The following is a 6,395-nucleotide window of genomic DNA, read 5'->3' as shown; positions in this document are numbered from 1 at the left end:
ATCCATATTTCTGGACCTGTCCGGATGAGGTTAAGTTGGAAGGTAGCATTTTCCTATGATGCGTAGGTAAAAGTTCTATACTTGCAGCTAGAATGGAGGCCTGGAATCAATCGTCTTCATGTATGTTTGGTTTTAATTTCTAAAGTTCTTTGAAAGATTTGTGATTACCTAGTTTACTGCTATTGTATAAACAGAAGCAATATAGCTACAGCTGGACTAAAGTCTATCAAAATTTGTAAAACAGAAGATTTTGTTTTCAGCATTTTGTCCTTTTTGCCTTCTGTCTTTCAGATTCCTGACTGCTCCCAAGTGCTCCCCCAGCTAGGAGCTCCATTGGGATACTGCATCCAACCTTCTTCTAACTCCTTGAAGACGGCCCATCCTGGCAACAGACACCCTGAGCCTGTTTTCTTTTTCCTTAAAAACAAAGCTCTTTATGACTCATTTGCTCAGGGTCAGGTCAGTGTTTTCTTATAAGATGAGGAAGTTTAACAACTAAATTCTTTCCAACATTAATGATTATAAACCAAAAAAAAAAAAAAAAAAAAAAAAAAAAACCAAACCCATTGCTGTGGAGTTGATTGGACTCATGGCAACCCCATGTGTTACACAGTAGAACTGATCCATAGGGTTTTCTTAGTTGTTATCTTCACGGAAGCAGTTCTCCAGGACTTTCTTCCTCAGTTCCACTGAGTGAGTTTAAATTTCCAATCTTTAAGTTAGCAGTTGAGTGCAAACTGTTTTTGCCACCCAGGCTGCAGGATATTTCCATACTTTCCATTTCATTTTAGGTAAGTGAAAGCATTTTTTCAATATTCTTCTGAAACCATGCACCAACCTTTGTCTCCTTAGTGACATTTATACCTCTGGCCTTGATTTGGGGCTGGGGAGGGGGGTGGGGATAGGGGTCAGCATTGCAGAAAAGCTTGTAAACAATGTACCTTTGAACTGATAGGTTTGGCAACTCTGTAAATTATTCTCATAATTCACCCACCTGTCATAATATTCCAAATAGAAATATCAGGGAAAAGTTTGTTGGAATTTCAGAATAGGAGGGACTTGAAGGTCACCTAGTACAAATCTGTATGTATACAGTAATTCACCCTAAAATATTATGAGTAGTGAAAAAATGGCTTTTACTTTAGCACATATGGGAAACTCATTCTTATATAGGTCAGACCACACTATCTTTGAGCAGGCATAATTATCAGAAAAAATAATTATTCTTATGTGAAATATTCATTATTAAGAATGCTTACATATATGTAGTCATCACAATTTATTAAAGACCTCTCACCTACATAATCTTTTAAAAAGCATTTTCAATGTCTCTTTGAGGGTAATATTATTTGTTCAATATTTAATATTTGAGGACAATGAGCCCTGAAAGGTTAAATGACCTGCTCAGTGTCATACACCTGCCTAATATGATTTTAACTTAGAATTTTTTATTCCAATAACGTTATGTTTCCACTATAGTACAGTGATTTTATTGGGCATAAAGAAGGTCCTTTTATTAAACAATAAAGCCACTCCTGCTTCATCTAGTAAGGAAGGTGCTGGGAAGTGAAGAGAAATGAGGGACCACCAACTTCTCTAAATGAACAATGGATTATAATTATTAGTAAATGATCTTCAGGGAGGGCAAGTCATAAGCCTAACTGCTATATCTCAGTGTCTAGTACAGTGCCATGGTCAAAGTAGGCATTTAAATACTGAAGAGTGAATAAACTAAAAAAATAATAAATTTATATTACAAAGAAACTTAAAGCTCTTGTAGCCTAACACATTCACCTTATATGTTAAGAAATTGAATTATTGATGGAATCAATCTGCCCAATATGTTAAAAAAAGAAAAAAGAAAAAAGAAAAACCAAACCTTTTGCAGTCGAGTCGTTTCCAACTCATGGAGCCTTGGGGGCACAGTGGTTAAGAGCTACTGCTGCTAACCAAAAGGTCGGCAGTTCAAATCTACCAGGTGCTCCTTGGAAACCCTATGGGGCAGTTCTACTATGTCCTATAGGGTCACTATGCGTCAAGATCAACTTGATGGCAATGGGCCCAACATATTACTTCATGGAAAATAGGGTCCCTTCTTTTTCTGGGCATCTGAAAAGCAAAGTCATAAAGGAGGAATACAACTTGCTGAAGTCTCAGAAAACCTATTAGGAGGATAACTTTTGTGATGATTATCCCACATAATTGGATTAGCCACAATGTCTTTCTAAATGCACTGGAAAGTCTCCTTTGCTCGAAAATGCCTCCTGCCATCCCTCTCTGCTGTAACACCAGAAGCTTTCCCTAAGAGACTCATTCCCTGTACTTTGCTCTTTCTGAAGAGGTACAGTAACTGCTGGTCCTTTCAGTTTTGCCAGACTTTGGTATTTGAGTTTACATAATTTGTCACTGGATAGAGGAAAGGATAATCTCTAATCTCTCTAGTTAGTGATATTTTCCTATGAGGTATCTCACAAACAGAATACTGTATCTCTGGCTCTCTCTCGTTTTAATTTTTATTAATATAAACATGTATACACAAAACAGCACAAATCAAAAGTGCACAGTTCTCAAGTGAACTGACCTGCGTAACTCTCAGCTGCATCAAGGAACAGAACGTTTCCAGCACTCCAGAAGCCTCTATTCCACCATGCTTCCTTCGTTTCTGTATTCCCCCTTCAAGCATAATTACTACCTTGGCTTCTAACATCATAAACTAGTTTTTTTTTTTTAAATGTTATTTAAATAGATTTATACAGTATGTATTCTTTCGTATTTGACATTTTTGCTCAATGTTAATTTTGTGAAATTCCATTCCTCTGTGGTAGCAGTTCACTTTTTTTTTCCTTTTTAAGACCTATCATTTAGTTTAGGAAAAAAAATGATTTAGATTATGTCTGTAGATTCTTAGACTGGATTTCTGTGATTTCAAAATAATTTTTCATATATTCAATTTCAACTATAAATTAGTTGATTTAACTTCTTAAATTCACGTAATTGGATGAATCAATTGGTTGACCTTCTCCATGCCAAGCCTCCATACACTCATACCAACTTTCCTTTTTAAGTAGAGTTTTTATCTTAATAATGCATACATACACATACATGCTAGTAAGAATTAGAATCCCTAAAGACTGAGGTGAAATTGAGAAATCAAGCCCCTTTACAGGTGATTGATTGATCCCTCTTTCTTATTCAGGTAACTGAAGATAAAGGCCCTTTCAAAGCCAATGAATGAGACTAATCATTCTCAGGTGACTGAATTTGTGTTGCTGGGACTCTCTAGTTCTCAGGAGCTCCAACCTTTCTTGTTTGTCATATTTTCTCTATTCTACCTTGCTATCCTGCTGAGCAACTTTCTCATCCTCCTCACTGTGACCTCAGATGCTCGCCTTCATAACCCCATGTACTACCTTCTCGCAAATCTCTTTTATAGATGTATGTGTGGCCTCTTTTGCTACACCAGAAATGATTGCAGACTTATTAGTAGAGTGAAAGACTATTTCTTTTGATGCTTGCCTGGCCCAGGTTTTCTTTGTTCATCTCTTCACAGGCAGTGAAATGGTACTCCTCGTATCCATGGCCTATAACTGTTTTGTTGCTGTATGTAAGCCTCTCCACTACATGACGATCATGAGCCGCCATGTGTGTTATTATTCTGGTTCTCATCTCCCTGATGTGTTGGTTTTATCCACACTACCAGTCAGTTGGCATTTACCGTTAACTTACATTTTTGTGGTTGTAATGAGGTGGATAGTTTCTTCTGTGACCTCCCTCTAGTGACCAAGCTAGCTTGCATTGACAATTATGTTGTCAGCCAACTGATAGTTGCAGACACTGGTTTTCTTTCTATGAGTTCCTTCTTCCTTTTGATTGTCTCCTATACTGTATACTCATCACAGTGAGAAATCGCTCTTCTGCTAGCATGGCAAAGGCCCGCTCCACACTGACTGTGCACATCACTATGGTCACATTGTTCTTTGGACCATGCATTTTCATCTATGTGTGGCCTTTCAGCAGTTATTCAGTGGACAAAGTTCTTGCTGTGTTCTACACTATCTTTACTCCCATCTTAAACACGGTTATCTAGACTGTAACGAACAAAGAGGTGAAGACAGCTATGTCAAAACTGAAGAGCAGGTATCTGAAGCCTAGCCAGATGTCAATAGTCATAACAAATGCTTTTGTCCTGGAAACAAAATAAACCGACAAGACCTTTACCACTTTAGTCTTGTCTCTAGACTGTTAAAAATAGAATCACTGTGATGTTAAAGCAAATCATTTTGAACAGTGGGAAGGACTGAGTAACTTGGATTAAAGGGTGATTTGCTAAGATAATAAAAAAGTAGTAGAATGAATGTTAGCAATTTCAATATTCTTCCCTCCACTTTTTTTTTCTTTTTCTTTGCTCCTTTTTATCCTTTATTCAAAATGTATTTAAGACACTGACTTACTGGCTGTGAAGACATGGGAAATGATATTTACTCACAAACTATGCCCTTCCTTCTCAAAAAAGTGCTGTTCAGGCCCCATATTGGAGCTATAATAGGTATATTTATTTATACCACAGAGATAATAGATATATTTACATATATATGACATATACTAGGTGATATATTATATGCAATATACGATATACCTAGTTAAGAACAGATACAATACTATAGTACATAACTAACAGCATGAAGACAATTCTGTGATTGTTGGTAACGGTGTCAATGAATGTGTAAAAGGTTGTGGGTATCCAGCAAAAGACATTTATATTCAACACTTTTCACAAATTCTTGTTCAAAGTGGCTACTTAATAAATATTAACCATGGGTAACAACTTATTGAATAAACTTACCAATGTGTTTTATGCTAGTGTCTGTTTAATAATAATAAAATTTCAGAGATGAGTTATGATTTTCTACCACTTGTCTTCATGATGATGGAAGCCTGAATCCTAGTATAAAATATTCTTTCTCCCCCTAGGTCTTCATGATTTTTGTCTTTTCAACAGAATAATTTTTCATATTAATACTGATATAAATCATCACTTTTTCTAAATGGGTTTTTTGTTTAGTTAACATTCTATTTTTAAATTGCCCAGTGTAGGCCCAGAGGACAACAGAACCCTATTGGCAAATCAATGGGATTCTCATGAAATCATCCCTCCATGATTTCTTAGAAGACCAAGATTTTCTAGGACTCTCTACTGCAGATTATTTCAGACTTTCTCTCTTTTATTACATTAAAGGCATCTCATATTTCTCTACTATGTGCCAGTTTCACAGTCTAGTATAATTTTAACTGACTCTTCTAGAAAGCATTCTTTACAGTCTCAGAAAAACTGTCTGTAATTCCTACTACCAAACAGGGAAAAATGTGTTCACATCTGAACCAAACAGTACCAAGTTATTCAGGACATTAAAAAACAAACAAACAAAAAAACCATGAGTGAGTATCTAAGTATTTTATATATTTTTAATAGTAATATAAGTCTCCCAAAATTCTACATTATTTTTGCACACTTTTCTAATTTGGTATATAAAATAAATGATATACCACTGTGATCCTAGTGGCAATTATAATTTAAATAATGCTGTGAAACAAGCAATGTAGTAAGGATTTTACATGCATCATCTCTTTTATTTTTAAAACATCTATGAGATATTTATCTGCAGATTTTATATGTGATATAAATAAGGGTGATATTAAGATGGGTTAAGGAAATTGAGCTAGTTTGTGCAGTTAGAAAGGAGGTTTGGTGGTGCAACGGTTAACCACCAAACTGCTAACCCAAAAGTTGATGGTTTGAACCCACTCAGCAGCTCTGAATGAGAAAGATTCCCGTAAAGATTACAGCCTACAAAACTCTATGAAGAAGTTCTACTCTGTCACATGAGGTAGATATGAGTCAAAATCGACTTGACAGCACCTAACAACATCACAATACAGTTAGAAAGTGGCAGAGTGGATTTTATATCCAGGTTTTTGTTGTGTGTTTTTTTTTTTTTGGCTCCTGTGTTTTGTTTTTTTGGTCTCTTGTTGGCCCAGAAGAACCCACTTTTAGGATGTACTACTGCCTCATGTGGACTAGGTTATGACCTTTGCAGAAAACTTGATTCTCTGCTTACCTTCTTACACACAGTCTCCTACTCATAATATCAAAAAGTCTTATCAGCAAAAAGATTAGGATTTAGATTCAGGTTATACAAGTTCCTTGTAAAGTTAATCATACAGCAAGAGCATGAGTTGACTGGTACAAAGTATTATTGTACATTCAAATCATAAAGAAACTAAGAAAATAGAAACCTTTGTAATGTGCATAGATTAAAGAAAAAAACATATTAAGAACCTATAAAAGACAGGAGAAAAATGTCCACACTGTTGTGAATATTATTAAGTATATATTA

The 6,395-nt window shown here is 35.6% G+C and overlaps 1 pseudogene; it reads left to right on the top strand.

Annotated features, from left to right (window-relative positions):
- Positions 1–2,141: 2,141 nt before the first annotated feature.
- Positions 2,142–4,201, top strand: LOC101341975 (olfactory receptor 4K15-like; annotated as a pseudogene).
- Positions 4,202–6,395: the final 2,194 nt, after the last annotated feature.

This window comes from Trichechus manatus, unplaced genomic scaffold, assembly GCF_000243295.1.
Source record: "Trichechus manatus latirostris isolate Lorelei unplaced genomic scaffold, TriManLat1.0 scaffold00408, whole genome shotgun sequence".
NCBI lineage: Eukaryota > Metazoa > Chordata > Mammalia > Sirenia > Trichechidae > Trichechus > Trichechus manatus.
The sequence above is the reverse complement of the archived record's forward strand: the minus strand, read 5'-3'. Positions and strand labels throughout refer to the sequence as shown.